At 47.6% G+C, this 16,760-nt stretch overlaps 1 protein-coding gene across 1 annotated transcript in view; it reads left to right on the top strand.

Annotated features, from left to right (window-relative positions):
* The window catches only part of LOC135057187 (uncharacterized), an 826,406-nt gene that overhangs the window by 191,895 nt on the left and 617,751 nt on the right, over positions 1 to 16,760 (top strand).

The raw sequence follows: 16,760 nt of genomic DNA, 5'->3' as shown, positions 1-16,760 counted from the left end.
AGTAATTGATGCTATGCACTGGCCCGCCCGTTCCCCAGACCTGAATCCAATTGAGCACATCTGGGACATCATATCTTGCTCCATCCACCAACACCACAGACTGTCCAGGATTTGGCGGATGCTTTAGTCCAGGTCTGGGAGGAGATCCCTCAGGAGACCATTCGTCACCTCATCAGGAGCATGCCCAGGCGTTGTAGGGAGGTCATACAGGCACGTGGAGGCCACACACACTACTGAGCCTCATTTTGACTTGTTTTAAGGACATTACATCAAAGTTGGATCAACCTGTAGTGTGTTTTTCCACTTTAATTTTGAGTGTGACTCCAAATCCAGACCTCCATGGGTTAATAAATTTGCTTTCCATTGATCATTTTTGTGTGATTTTGTTGTCAGCACATTCAACTATGTAAAGAACAAAGTATTTAATAAGAATATTTCATTCATTCAGATCTAGGATGTGTTATTTTAGTGTTCACTTTATTTTTTTGAGCAGTGTATATATATATATATATATATATATATATATATATATATATATATATATATATATACATACACACACACATACATATATATACAAACATATACACTGTATAGATATATATTTAAAGGTAATATATAAATTGCTTTTTATAATATACATACAATTATGAATATCTTTAAAGTAAGCATGCTTAGAAGATAAACTCACAAACAATCTGGAATGATGGTAATATAAAACTAATGGATTGTAACCTGTGGAGAGTCCACTAATAGGTACATATCAATTAAAGACACAATAAAGATCAATTGCCATTATTTAAACATTGGAAATTTTATTCCCAAAAATTCTTTAAGATTACAGACATAACAGAAAGATGGACAGGAATAAATAACAAAGGAAGTGAAACAAAATAGTGATAAGTTAATATAATAAAACATAGATCTGAATGAAGAAACCAAAACGACCCAAGTGATTATTATACATATAATATACTAAGACAGTAGTTCTCAAACTTGAGGGATGATTCAGATCTGATTGTTGGGCTGCTAACTTTGCTGTCCTGCGTTCAGATAGTCGCCGCCCCCCAGGGGGAGTGCAAATTCGCCGTACAAGTGTGCGATGCTATGTCTACGCCGAGCTGCAAAAACCCAGTGTGTGCAGTCTGTGCGCAGCCCAGGACTTACACCTACAGTGGGATAGAATCAGGCTGATCGGGGCCGGAGCTGACGTCACACACCCTCCCTGAAAACGCTTGGGAATGCCTGCGTTTTTCCGGACACTCCCAGTAAACAGTCAGTTGCTACCCACAAACGGCCTCTTCCTGTCGCTGACCGGCGATGCTCTTTGTTGTTGTCCGACGAGCGTGCGCATTGCGGTGCATATGCATGCGCAGTTAGGAACTGATGCCCACTGTGCAAAAACACACAACAGCGATCAGGTCTTAATCACCCACAGAGTCCTCAGGACACCAAACATCTCACATTTTCCCAGTCACCTAGCAGGTGCACAGGTGTACTCATTACCACTGACACATTTCCCAGGTCATCCAGCAGGTGCACAGGTGTACTCATTACTCACTTACATTTCCCAGGTCACTCAGCAGGTGTACAGGTGTACTCATTACCACTGACACATTTCCCAGGTCATCCAGCAGGTGCACAGGTGTACTCATTACTCACTTACATTTCCCAGGTCACTCAGCAGGTGCACAGGTGTACTCATTACCACTGTCATTTCCCAGTCACCTAGCAGGTGCTTAGGTGTACTCATTACCACTGACACATTTCCCAGGTCATCCAGCAGGTGCACAGGTATAATCATTACTCACTGACACATTTCCCAGGTCATCCAGCAGGTGCTCAGGTATAATCATTACTCACTGACACATTTCCCAGGTTACCCAGCAGGTGCGCAGGTGTACTCATTACCACTGACATTTCCCAGGTCATCCAGCAGGTGCACAGGTATAATCATTACTCACCGACACATTTCCCAGGTCATCCAGCAGGTGTGCAGGTATAGTCATTACTCACTTACATTTCCCAGGTCACTCAGCAGGTGCACAGGTGTACTCATTACTCACTGACACATTTCCCAGGTCACCCAGCAGGTGCGCAAGTATAGTCATTACTCACTTACATTTCCCAGGTCACTCAGCAGGTGCACAGGTGTACTCATTACCCGCTGACACATTTCCCAGGTCACCCAGCAGGTGCACAGGTGTACTCATTACTCACTGACACATTTGCCAGGTCACTCAGCCAGTGCACACTGCACAGGTGTACTTATTACTCACTGACACATTTCTCAGGTCACCCAGCAGGTGCGCAGGTAGTCATTACTCACTTACATTTTCCAAAGTCACTCGACAGGTGTACTCATTACTCGCTGACACATTTGTCAGGTCACCCAGCAGGTGCACAGGTGTACTCATTACTCACTGACACATTTCCCAGGTCACTCAGCAGGTGCACAGGTGTACTAATTACTCACCAACAGTTTAAAAGAGTCCTAGGTGGAGCTAATTATTTTACTTGCAAGTCTGTGAGGAGACCTGGAAAACATGAACTGTTTGGAGTCCTGAAGACCGAGCATTAGAACCTATGTACTAACAAATAACAATATTGAGATCTATTAGCAAATGCTCTGCTGACAAATTAATAACAATATGAATAAAAAGGACAGAGGGGTTGAGAGCGCTCTGGTATAATGCAGCTCAGGTACAAGCAAATGAAAGACCAGCAATGTTTCTGATCAGCAATAGACAATAAAAGCATAGGTGAAACTATGGGGTGGTCTGCGTATGCACAGGGCCACCATTTACAAAAAGAAAGATGAGACAGTAATGTGTAATTAGACTTGGTGGTGTTGCACACAGAGAATCCTACCTTACTGGCTGCAGTGCTGAGGTGTCGAGCATAGTCTGCATTACTGCTGGCACTAAAGCCACATCGGTGAACCTCACACTGATTGGCTGCTGAGGGTGGGTGGGGGGGAGCCACATCAATGGATGCAGACAGTGGTGAGGTAAAGCTGAACTGACCAATCCCAAATAATCACAGTCTCTTTATTAATGCTTGTGATTAGTCCTCCCAAGGCAGAGCTGCTGAAAGAATTGCAGGATTCCTGGAAATGGATGACTGCAAGGAGATGCACCCAGACCTAGAACAAGAGCATGGCTTGCTACCAACTGGATACTCCCTTTCCTCTGCATGACAGCTTCATTACTGCACTTGCACATAATACCTACCTTTATCCCATATCTTCCAACAGGGCTCGGCCACCTGTAACTCGCTCCTCAGTGGTGAACAGATGCTATGGGGATGCCATAACAGCTACAATGATAGTTGCCAATTTATGATGGGACCTAGAAACAGAGATGTAGGACCCTAATTTATTTAAATGGTGCTCCCCTGGAAACCATACTGTGTATTGTAATTATCAACACCTATTGCTGGGGAGCCTACAGTGGTACTTCAGTTTGTGAACCTTTCAGAATTTTCTATATTTCTATCGAAATTTGGCCTAAAACTAGCTCAGATTTTCACAAAATCCTAAAAGTAGAAGAGAACAAAATCAAGCAAATTAGACAAAAAAATTAGACGTGCTTTTTTTTTTATTGAGGAAAATGATCCAATATCACATATCTGTGAGTGGCAAAAGTATGTGAACCTTTGCTTTTAGTATCTGGTATGACCCCTTTGTACAGCAATAATTGCATGTAATTGTTGATTAGTCCTGAACATTGTCTTGCAGGAATTTTACCTCATTCCACTGTACAAAACAGCTTCAACTCTGTTATGTTGGTGGGTTTCCTCCCATGAACTGACCGCTTCAGGTCCTTCCACAAGATTTTGATTGGATTAAGGTCAGGACATAGGCCCTACACACTGGCCGACATCAGTTAAAGATATGAACGATCTCGTTCATAAATGAACGAGATATGGTTCATATCTTTGAGTGTGGAGGCTCCAGCGATGAACGATGCGCGGCCCTGCGCTCGTTCATCGCTGGTCCCCTGTCGGCTGAACATGCAGGCCAATATGGAGGATCTCGTCCATATTTGCCTGCACTTCAATGCAGCCGGGTGACGGTGGGAATGTGAAGAAACTTCACTCCCCCAGTCACTGCCCCTCCGCCGCCGGGCAGCTCGGCGGCGGATCGGCCAATGTGTAGAGCTCTTTAGACTTGGCCATTCCAAAACTTTAAATGTATGCTTCTTTAACCATTCTTTGGTGACTTGTGTGCTTTGGGTCGTTGTCTTGCTGCATGACCCACGTTCTCTTGAGATGTAGCTCATGGACAGATGTCCTGACATTTTCCTTTAGAATATTCTGGTAATACAGAACTAATTGTCCCATAAATGATAGCAAGTCATCCTGGGCTAGATACAGCAAAACAGGCCCAAACCATGATTCCACCAACACCACCATATTTCACAGATGGTATGAGTGGTCTCCTTTCTGATGTTTCTAATTGAATCCTAAAAGCTTTATTTTGGACTCATCTGTCCACAAAACATTATTCCAATACCCTTCTGGCTTGTCCCCGTGATCTTCAGCAAACTGCAGACGGGCAGCAATGTTCTTTTTGGAGAGAAGTGGCTTTCTCCCTGCAATCCTGCCATGCACACCGTTGTTGTTTAGTGTCTTCCTGATGGTGGACTCATGAACATTAATATTAGCTAATGTGAGAGATGCCTTTAGTTGCTTAGAGGTTACCTTGGGTTCCTTTTTGGCATTGCAAACTATTAGACGCCTTGCTCTTATCATGATCTTTCTTGGTCAACCACTCCTGGGGAGGGTAATAATGGTCAGGAATTTACTCCATTTGTACACAATCTGTCTGACTGTTGATTGGTGGAGGCTTATTTGATAGATCCCTGTTCTTTTAAAAAGACAGGCTGTTAACTCACAATTGATTGTCATCCCATAGACTGAAAATACCTGACTCTTATTTCACCTTCAAAATATCTGCTAAGCCTAAAGGCTTACATACTTTTGCCACTCACAGATATGTGATATTGATTAATTTCCTCAATAAAAAAAATGAGCACGTCTAATTTTTTGGTCTCATTTGTTTGATTTGGTTCTCTTTATCTACTTTTAGGACTCGTGTGAAAATCTGAGGTAATTTTAGGCCAAATTTCAGCAGAAATATAAAAAATTCTGAGGGGGTCACAAACATTCAGGCACCAATATAATTTATCCATGTTCACTTACTCTAATGTCAAAAGCTGGCTATGCACACCGATAAACATTTTTCTTAGCAAACTTTCCCCCCCCCCCACTATTTATAAGCAAAGCAAAGTAGGTATATTATCTTCAGATTTACATTTCTTTACAAGGATCTGAAGATCAAGACCTTGTGTGACAGAACTGGTTTACTGTGAAATATTATTTGTATTTTAAACTAATCTTACATGTACAGTACATATTGGAAATTGCCTCCTACAAAGCTACAGTACATATTGTGAAATTGGGAACTTTTTTCAGACTAAGTAAACGCACTAGATGCACCTTGATCTGTGTGGCATAATATGAACTGTGGGCGCTATTTGGCGACATTTTCAACTGGAGGTATTTTGTTTTGATTGGCATAAAATGAACCTGAGGCTGAGGAGAAAATTTACTAAGGTGGGAGTTTTTTAGAACTGGTGATGTAGCTCACAGCAACCAATCACATTCTACTTAATATCTATCTAGCTGCTTCTAGAAGATAATAGATAGAATCTCATTGGTTGCCATGGGCAACATCACCAGTTCTAAAAAAAAAAAAAAAACTCCCACCTTAGTAAATTTACCATCAGAGGTAAAGCTAGAAAACCTTACTACCTGCACAATGGATACAGAAGGAGAAGAAAGCTATCAAGGTAACAAAAGTTCTAGCAACATGTTGGAACTGGGAGCCAGGATAGCCATGCTTGTTCACAGATGGTAGTCAAAATGACTGAGGTACTAATGACCAGCGCTTAACCACTAAATTAGCTGTTATTTTTTCCAAAAAGTGTCCCCAAAATTGTCAATTTAAAAAAAGAAATACAAGTAATGTAGAGCTATTTAAACCCAATTCAGAGGTTTTAGAAACAAATATGCAATTTTTTTTAAATACAATTTATCTGACGTCCTAGTGGATGCTGGGAACTCCGTAAGGACCATGGGGTATAGCGGCTCCGCAGGAGTCTGGGCACAAAAGAAAAGCTTTAGGACTACCTGGTGTGCACTGGCTCCTCCCCCTATGACCCTCCTCCAAGCCTCAGTTAGATTTTTGTGCCCGACCGAGCAGGGTGCAATCTAGGGGGCTCTCCTGAGCTCTTTAGAAAAAAGATAGTTTTAGTTTTTTTATTTTCAGTGAGACCTGCTGGCAACAGGCTCACTGCATCGAGGGACTAAGGGGAGAAGAAGCGAACCTGCCTGCTTGCAGCCAGCTTGGGCTTCTTAGGCTACTGGACACCATTAGCTCCAGAGGGACCGAACACAGGCCCAGCCTCGGAGTCCGGTCCCAGAGCCGCGCCGCCGGCCCCCTTACAGAGCCAGAAGCAAGAAGAGGTCCGGAAAATCGGCGGCAGAAGACATCAGTCTTCAACAAGGTAGCGCACAGCACTGCAGCTGTGCGCCATTGCTCCTCATGCACACCTCACACTGCGGTCACTGATGGGTGCAGGGCGCTGGGGGGGGGGGGCGCCCTGAGCAGCAATAAAAACACCTTGGCTGGCAAAAATACATCACATATAACCCCCAGGGCTATATGGATGTATATTAACCCCTGCCAGATTCCAGAAAAAAGCGGGAGAAAAGTCCGCCGAGAAGGGGCGGAGCCTATCTCCTCAGCACACGGGCGCCATTTTCCCTCACAGCTCCGCTGGAAGGACGTCTCCCTGACTCTCCCCTGCAGTCCTGCACTACAGAAAAGGGTAAAACAAGAGGGGGGGCACTAATTAGGCGCAGTAATAATATAAACAGCAGCTATAAGGGGAAAAACACTCTGTATAGTGTTATCCCAGTATATATATATAGCGCTCTGGTGTGTGCTGGCATACTCTCCCTCTGTCTCCCCAAAGGGCTAGTGGGGTCCTGTCCTCTATCAGAGCATTCCCTGTATGTGTGCTGTGTGTCGGTACGATTGTGTCGACATGTATGAGGAGGAAAATGATGTGGAGGCGGAGCAATTGCCTGTAATGGAGATATCACCCCCTAGGGAGTCGACACCTGAGTGGATGGGCTTATGGAAGGAATTACGTGACAGTGTCAGCTCTTTACAAAAGACGGTTGATGACATGAGACAGCCGGCTACTCAGCTTGTGCCTGTCCAGGCGTCTCAAAGACCATCAGGGGCTCTAAAACGCCCGTTACCTCAGATGGCAGATACAGACGCCGACACGGATACTAACTCCAGTGTCGACGATGAAGAGACGAATGTGACTTCCAGTAGGGCCACACGTTACATGATTGAGGCAATGAAAAATGTTTTACACATTTCTGATAGTACAAGTACCACTAAAAAGGGTATTATGTTTGGTGAGAAAAAACTACTTGTAGTTTTTCCTGCATCTGAAGAATTAAATGAAGTGTGTGATGAAGCGTGGGTTTCCCCCGATTAAAAACTGATAATTCCTAAAAGGTTATTGGCATCATACCCCTTCCCGCCAGAGGATAGGGCACGTTGGGAAACACCCCCTAGGGTGGATAAAGCGCTCACACGCTTGTCTAAACAGGTGGCACTACCGTCTCCTGATACGGCCGCCCTTAAGGAACCTGCTGACAGAAAGCAGGAGAATATCCTAAAATGTATATACACTCACACGGGTGTTATACTGCGACCAGCAATCGCCTCAGCCTGGATGTGCAGTGCTGGGGTGGCTTGGTCGGATTCCCTGACTGAAAATATTGATACCCTAGATAGGGACAGTATATTACAGACTATAGAGCATTTAAAAGATGCATTTTTATATATGCGTGATGCACAGAGGGATATTTGCCGACTGGCATCAAGAGTAAGTGCGCTGTCCATTTCTGCCAGAAGAGGGTTATGGACGCGGCAGTGGTCAGGTGATGCGGATTCCAAAAGGCATATGGAAGTATTGCCTTATAAAGGGGAGGAGTTATTTGGGGTAGGTCTATCAGACCTAGTGGCCACGGCAACTGCTGGGAAATCCACATTTTTACCCCAGGTAGCCTCTCAACATAAGAAGACGCCGTATTATCAGGCGCAGTCCTTTTCGGCCCCATAAGGGCAAGCGGGCAAAAGGCTCCTCATTTCTGCCCCGTGGCAGAGGGAGAGGAAAAAGGCTGCAGCAAACAGCCAGTTCCCAGGAACAGAAGCCCTCTCCAGCTTCTGCCAAGTCCTCAGCATGACGCTGGGGCTTTACAAGCGGACTCAGGCACGGTGGGGGCCCGTCTCAAGAATTTCAGCGCGCAGTGGGCTCACTCACAAGTGGACCCCTGGATCCTTCAGGTGGTATCTCAGGGGTACAAATTGGAATTCGAGACGTCTCTCCCTCGCCGTTTCCTAAAGTCTGCTTTACCGACGTCTCCCTCCGACAGGGAGGCGGTATTGGAAGCAATTCACAAGCTGTATTCTCAGCAGGTGATAATCAAGGTACCCCTCCTGCAACAGGGAAAGGGGTATTATTCCACGCTGTTTGTGCTACCGAAGCCGGACGGCTCGGTGAGACCTATTTTAAATCTGAAATCCTTGAACACTTACATACAGAGGTTCAAATTCAAGATGGAGTCACTCAGAGCGGTGATTGCGAACCTGGAAGAAGGGGATTATATGGTGTCTCTGGACATCAAGGATGCTTACCTCCATGTCCCAATTTACCCTTCTCACCAAGGGTACCTCAGGTTTGTGGTACAGAACTACCACGATCAGTTTCAGACGCTGCCGTTTGGATTGTCCACGGCACCCCGGGTCTTTACCAAAGTAATGGCCGAAATGATGATACTCCTCCGAAGGAAAGGAGTTTTAATTATCCCTTACTTGGACGATCTCCTGATAAGGGCAAGATCCAGGGAACAGTTGGTAGTCGCGGTAGCACTATTTCAAGTAGTGTTGCGGCAGCACGGTTGGATTCTCAATATCCCAAAATCGCAGCTGATCCCGACGACACGTCTTCTATTCCTAGGGATGATCCTGGACACAGTCCAGAAAAAGGTGTTTCTCCCGGAGGAGAAAGCCAGGGAGTTATCCGAGCTAGTCAGAAACCTCCTAAAACCAGGCCAAGTCTCAGTGCATCAATGCACAAGGGTCCTGGGAAAAATGGTGGCTTCTTACGAAGCAATCCCATTCGGCAGATTCCACGCAAGAACATTCCAGTGGGACCTGCTGGACAAATGGTCCGGATCGCATCTTCAGATGCATCGGCGGATAACCCTGTCACCAAGGACAAGGGTGTCTCTCCTGTGGTGGTTGCAGAGTGCTCATCTTCTAGAGGGCCGCAGATTCGGCATTCAGGACTGGGTCCTGGTGACCACAGATACCAGCCTGCGAGGCTGGGGAGCAGTCACACAGGGAAGAAATTTCTAGGGCTTGTGGTCAAGCCTGGAGACATCACTTCACAAAAATATCCTGGAGTTAAGGGCCATTTACAATGCTCTAAGCCAAGCAAGACCTCTGCTTCAGGGTCAGCCGGTGCTGATCCAGTCGGACAACATCACGGCAGTCGCCCCACGTAAACAGACAGGGCGGCACAAGAAGCAGGAGGGCAATGGCAGAAGCTGCAAGGATTCTTCGCTGGGCGGAAAATCATGTGATAGCACTGTCAGCAGTGTTCATTCCGGGAGTGGACAACTGGGAAGCAGACTTCCTCAGCAGGCACGACCTCCACCCGGGAGAGTGGGGACTTCACCCAGAAGTCTTCCACATGATTGTAAACCGTTGGGAAAAACCAAAGGTGGACATGATGGCGTCCCGCCTCAACAAAAAACTGGACAGGTATTGCGCCAGGTCAAGGGACCCTCAGGCAATAGGTGTGGACGCTCTGGTAACACCGTGGGTGTACCAGTCAGTGTATGTGTTCCCTCCTCTGCCTCTCATACCCAAGGTACTGAGAATTATAAGACGGAGAGGAGTAAGAACTATACTCGTGGCTCCGGATTGGCCAAGAAGGACTTGGTACCCGGAACTTCAAGAGATGCTCACAGAGGACCCGTGGCCTCTACCTCTAAGAAGGGACCTACTCCAGCAAGGACCCTGTCTGTTCCAAGACTTACCGCGGCTGCGTTTGACGGCATGGCGGTTGAACGCCGGATCCTGAAGGAAAAAGGCATTCCGGAGGAAGTCATCCCTACCCTGATCAAAGCCAGGAAGGATGTAACCGCAAAGCATTATCACCGCATTTGGCGAAAATATGTTGCGTGGTGCGAGGCCAGGAAGGCCCCAACGGAGGAATTTCAACTGGGTCGATTCCTGCATTTCCTGCAAACAGGAGTGTCTATGGGCCTCAAATTGGGATCCATTAAGGTTCAGATTTCGGCCCTGTCGATTTTCTTCCAGAAAGAACTGGCTTCAGTTCCTGAAGTTCAGACGTTTGTCAAGGGGGTGCTGCATATACAGCCTCCTTTTGTGCCTCCAGTGGCACCTTGGGATCTCAATGTAGTTTTGGGGTTCCTCAAATCACATTGGTTTGAACCGCTTAAATCTGTGGATTTAAAATATCTCACATGGAAAGTGGTCATGCTGTTGGCCCTGGCTTCGGCCAGGCGCGTGTCAGAATTGGCGGCTTTATCCTGTAAAAGCCCTTATCTGATTTTCCATTCGGACAGGGCGGAATTGAGGACTCGTCCTCAGTTTCTCCCTAAGGTGGTGTCAGCGTTTCACCTGAACCAGCCTATTGTGGTGCCTGCGGCTACTAGGGACTTGGAGGACTCCAAGTTGCTAGACGTTGTCAGGGCCCTGAAAAATAAGAATTTACTCACCGGTAATTCTATTTCTCGTAGTCCGTAGTGGATGCTGGGGACTACGTCAGGACCATGGGGAATAGCGGCTCCGCAGGAGACAGGGCACAAAATTTAAACGTTTGACCACTAGGTGGTGTGTACTGGCTCCTCCCCCTATGACCCTCCTCCAAGCCTCAGTTAGGATACTGTGCCCGGACGAGCGTACACAATAAGGAAGGATTTTGAATCCCGGGTAAGACTCATACCAGCCACACCAATCACACCGTACAACTTGTGATCTGAACCCAGTTAACAGTATGATAACGTAGGAGCCTCTGAAAAGATGGCTCACAACAATAAACAACCCGATTTTTTTGTAACAATAACCATGTACAAGTATTGCAGACAATCCGCACTTGGGATGGGCGCCCAGCATCCACTACGGACTACGAGAAATAGAATTACCGGTGAGTAAATTTTTATTTTCTCTGACGTCCTAGTGGATGCTGGGGACTCCGTCAGGACCATGGGGATTATACCAAAGCTCCCAAACGGGCGGGAGAGTGCGGATGACTCTGCAGCACCGAATGAGAGAACTCCAGGTCCCCCTTAGCCAGGGTATCAAATTTGTAGAATTTTACAAACGTGTTCTCCCCTGACCACGTAGCTGCTCGGCAGAGTTGTAATGCCGAGACCCCTCGGGCAGCCGCCCAAGATGAGCCCACCTTCCTTGTGGAGTGGGCATTGACAGATTTAGGCTGTGGCAGGCCTGCCACAGAATGTGCCAGTTGAATTGTGCTACAAATCCAACGAGCAATCGTCTGCTTAGAAGCAGGAGCACCCAGCTTGTTGGGTGCATACAGTATAAACAGCGAGTCAGATTTTCTGACTCCAGCCGTCCTTGAAATATATATTTTCAATGCTCTGACAACGTCCAGCAACTTGGAATCCTCCAAATCGCTAGTAGCCGCAGGCACCACAATAGGCTGGTTCAGGTGAAACGCTGATACCACCTTAGGCAGAAAATGAGGACGCGTCCTCAATTCTGCCCTGTCCGAATGGAAAATCAGATATGGGCTTTTATACGATAAAGCCACCAATTCCGACACTCTCCTGGCTGAAGCCAGGGCCAGTAGCATGGTTACTTTCCATGTAAGATATTTAAAATCTACCGATTTGAGTGGCTCAAACCAATGGGATTTGAGAAAATCCAAAACTACATTGAGATCCCACGGTGCCACTGGGGGCACAACCGGGGGCTGTATATGTAGTACTCCTTTTACAAAAGTCTGGACTTCAGGAACTGAAGCCAATTCTTTCTGGAAGAAAATCGACAGGGCCGAAATTTGAACCTTAATGGACCCTAATTTGAGGCCCATAGATAATCCTGTTTGCAGGAAACGTAGGAATCGACCCAGTTGAAATTCCTCTGTCGGGGCCTTCCTGGCCTCACACCATGCAACATATTTTCTCCAAATGCGGTGATAATGTTGTGCAGTCACCTCCTTCCTGGCTTTGACCAGGGTAGGGATGACCTCTTCCGGAATGCCTTTTTCCCTTAGGATCCGGCGTTCAACCGCCATGCCGTCAAACGCAGCCGCGGTAAGTCTTGGAATAGACACGGTCCCTGCTGAAGCAGATCCCTTCTTAGAGGTAGAGGCCACGGATCTTCCGTGAGCATCTCCTGAAGTTCCGGGTACCAAGTCCTTCTTGGCCAGTCCGGAGCCACTAGTATCGTTCTTACTCCCCTTTGCCGTATAATTCTCAGTACCTTGGGTATGAGAGGCAGAGGAGGGAACACATACACTGACTGGTACACCCATGGTGTTACCAGAGCGTCCACAGCTATTGCCTGAGGGTCTCTTGACCTGGCGCAATACCTGTCCAGTTTTTTGTTGAGGCGGGACGCCATCATGTCCACCATTGGTCTTTCCCAATGGACTACAATCATGTGGAAGACTTCTGGATGAAGTCCCCACTCTCCCGGGTGAAGATCGTGTCTGCTGAGGAAGTCTGCTTCCCAGTTGTCCACTCCCGGGATGAACACTGCTGACAGTGCTATCACATGATTTTCCGCCCAGCGAAGAATCCTTGCAGCTTCTGCCATTGCCCTCCTGCTTCTTGTGCCGCCCTGTCTGTTTACGTGGGCGACTGCCGTGATGTTGTCCGACTGGATCAACACCGGCTGACCCTGAAGCAGAGGTTTTGCCAGGCTTAGAGCATTGTAGATTGCTCTTAGTTCCAGTATATTTATGTGAGAGACGTTTCCAGGCTTGACCACACGCCCTGGAAGTTTCTTCCTTGTGTGACCGCTCCCCAGCCTCTCAGGCTGGTATCCGTGGTCACTAGGACCCAGTTCTGTATGCCGAATCTGCGGCCCTCTAACAGATGAGCACTCTGCAACCACCATAGCAGAGAGACCCTTGTCCTTGTCGACAATTTTATCCGCTGATGCATCTGCAGATGCGATCCGGACCATTTGTCTAGCAGATCCCACTGAAAAATTCGTGCATGGAATCTGCCGAATGGAATCGCTTCGTAAGAAGCCACCATTTTTCCCAGGACTCTTGTGCATTGATGCACAGACACTGTCCCTGGTTTTAGGAGGTTCCTGACGAGTTCGGATAACTCCCTGGCTTTCTCCTCCGGAAGAAATACCTTTTTCTGAACAGTGTCCAGAATCATCCCTAGGAACAGCAGACGTGTCGTCGGGATCAGTTGGGATTTTGGAAAATTCAGAATCCACCCGTGCTGTTGGAGCACTACTTGAGTTAGTGCTACTCCGACCTCCAGCTGTTCTCTGGATCTTGCCCTTATCAGGAGATCGTCCAAGTAAGGGATAATTAATACGCCTTCTCTTCGAAGAAGGATCATCATTTCGGCCATTACCTTGGTAAAGACCCTGGGTGCCGTGGACAATCCAAACGGCAGCGTCTGAAACTGATAATGACAGTTTTGTACCACGAACCTGAGGTACCCTTGGTGTGAAGGGCAAATTGGGACATGAAGGTAAGCATCCTTGATGTCCAAGGACACCATAAAATCCCCTTCTTCCAGATTCGCTATCACTGCTCTGAGTGACTCCATCTTGAACTTGAATTTTTGTATGTACAGGTTCAGAGATTTCAGATTTAGAATAGGTCTTACCGAGCCGTCCGGCTTCGGTACCACAAATAGCGTGGAGTAATACCCCTTTCCCTGTTGTAGAAGGGGTACCTTGATTATCACCTGCTGAGAATACAGCTTGTGAATGGCTTCCAATACCGTCGCCCTGTCTGAGGGAGACGTTGGCAAAGCAGATTTTAGGAACCGGCGAGGGGGAGACTTCTCGAATTCCAACCTGTAACCCTGAGATACTACCTGCAGGATCCAGGGGTCCACCTGCGAGTGAGCCCACTGTGCGCTGAAATTCTTGAGGCGACCCCCCACCGCCCCTGAGTCCGCTTGTAAGGTCCCAGCGTCATGCTGAGGCCTTTGCAGAAGCCGGGGAGGACTTCTGCTCCTGGGAAGGGGCTGCTTGCTGCAGTCTCTTACCCTTTCCTTTGCCTCGGGGCAAATATTGGAATCCGCATCGCCTGACCACTGTCGTGTCCATAGACTTCTTCTGGCAGATATGGACATCGCACTTACTCTTGATGCCAGAGTGCAGATATCCCTCTGTGCATCTCGCATATAAAGGAATGCATCCTTTAATTGCTCTATAGTCAATAAAATACTGTCCCTATCCAGGGTATCAATATTTTCAGTCAGGGAATCCGACCAAGCCACCCCAGCACTGCACATCCAGGCTGAGGCGATTGCTGGTCGCAGTATAACACCAGTATGTGTGTATATACTTTTTAGAGTATTTTCCAGCCTCCTATCAGCTGGATCCTTGAGGGCGGCCGTATCAGGAGACGGTAACGCCACTTGTTTGGATAAACGTGTGAGCGCCTTGTCCACCCTAGGGGGTGTTTCCCAGCGCGCCCTAACCTCTGGCGGGAAAGGGTATAACGCCAATAACTTCTTTGAAATTAGCAGTTTTTTTTATCAGGGGTAACCCACGCTTCATCACACACGTCATTCAATTCCTCTGATTCAGGAAAAACTACAGGTAGTTTTTTCAGACCCCACATAATACCCCTTTTTGTGGTACTTGCAGTATCAGAGATATGCAAAGCCTCCTTCATTGCCGTGATCATATAACGTGTGGCCCTACTGGAAAATACGTTCGTTTCTTCACCGTCGACACTAGATTCGGTGTCCGTGTCTGGGTCGACCGACTGAGGCAAAGGGCGTTTTACAGCCCCTGACGGTGTTTGAGACGCCTGTACAGGTACTAACTGGTTTGCCGGTCGTCTCATGTCGTCAACCGACTTTTGCAGCGTGCTGACATTATCACGTAATTCCATAAACAAAGCCATCCATTCCGGTGTCGACTCCCTAGGGGGTGACATCACCATTACCGGCAATTGCTCCGCCTCCACACCAACATCGTCCTCATACATGTCGACACACACGTACCGACACACAGCAGACACACAGGGAATGCTCTGATAGAAGACAGGACCCCACTAGCCCTTTGGGGAGACAGAGGGAGAGTTTGCCAGCACACACCAAAGCGCTATAATTATATAGGAACAACCTTATATAAGTGTTGTTTCCTTATAGCTGCTTAAATATATATAATATCGCCAAAAAATGCCCCCCCTCTCTGTTTTTTACCCTGTTTCTGTAGTGCAGTGCAGGGGAGAGCCTGGGAGCCTTCCTAGCAGCGGAGCTGTGTAGGAAAATGGCGCTGTGTGCTGAGGAGATAGGCCCCGCCCCCTATTCCGGCGGGCTCTTCTCCCGGTTTTTCTGAGACCTGGCAGGGGTGAAATACATCCATATAGCCTCATGGACTATATGTGATGTATTCTTTTTAGCCAGAAAGGTATTAACATTGCTGCCCAGGGCGCCCCCCCCAGCGCCCTGCACCCTCAGTGACCGCCGGTGTGAAGTGTGCCTGAGCGCAATGGCGCACAGCTGCAGTGCTGTGCGCTACCTCATGAAGACTGAAAAGCCTTCAGCCGCCGGTTTCTGGACCTCTTCTTACTTCGGCATCTGCAAGGGGGTCGGCGGCGCGGCTCCGGTGACCCATCCAGGCTGTACCTGTGATCGTCCCTCTGGAGCTAGTGTCCAGTAGCCTAAGAAGCAAATCCATCCTGCACGCAGGTGAGTTCACTTCTTCTCCCCTAGGTCCCTCGTTGCAGTGAGCCTGTTGCCAGCAGGACTCACTGAAAATAATAAAACTATCAAAACTTTTACTCTAAGCAGCTCTTTATGAGAGCCACCTAGATTGCACCCTGCTCGGACGGGCACAAAAACCTAACTGAGGCTTGGAGGAGGGTCATAGGGGGAGGAGCCAGTACACACCACCTAGTGGTCAAACTTTTAAATTTTGTGCCCTGTCTCCTGCGGAGCCGCTATTCCCCATGGTCCTGACGGAGTCCCCAGCATCCACTAGGACGTCAGAGAAATATATGTTTCCAGGACGGCTGGAGTCAGAAAATCTGACTCGCTGTTTATCCTGTACGCACCCAACAAGCTGGGTGCTCCTGCTTCTAAGCAGACCATTGCTCGCTGGATCTGTAATACAATTCAGCTTGCGCATTCTGTGGCAGGCCTGCCACAGCCAAAATCTGTAAATGCCCACTCCACAAGGAAGGTGGGCTCATCCTGGGCGGCTGCCCGAGGGGTCTCGGCGTTACAACTTTGCCGAGCTGCTACTTGGTCAGGGTCAAATACCTTTGTAAAATTTTACAAATTTGACACTCTGGCTGAGGAGGACCTTGAGTTCTCTCATTCGGTGCTGCAGAGTCATCCGCACTCTCCCGCCCGTTTGGGAGCTTTGGTATAATCCCCATGGTCCTTACGGA

This window comes from Pseudophryne corroboree, chromosome 3 (genome assembly GCF_028390025.1).
Source record: "Pseudophryne corroboree isolate aPseCor3 chromosome 3, aPseCor3.hap2, whole genome shotgun sequence".
NCBI classification, from domain to species: domain Eukaryota; kingdom Metazoa; phylum Chordata; class Amphibia; order Anura; family Myobatrachidae; genus Pseudophryne; species Pseudophryne corroboree.
The sequence above is the reverse complement of the archived record's forward strand: the minus strand, read 5'-3'. Positions and strand labels throughout refer to the sequence as shown.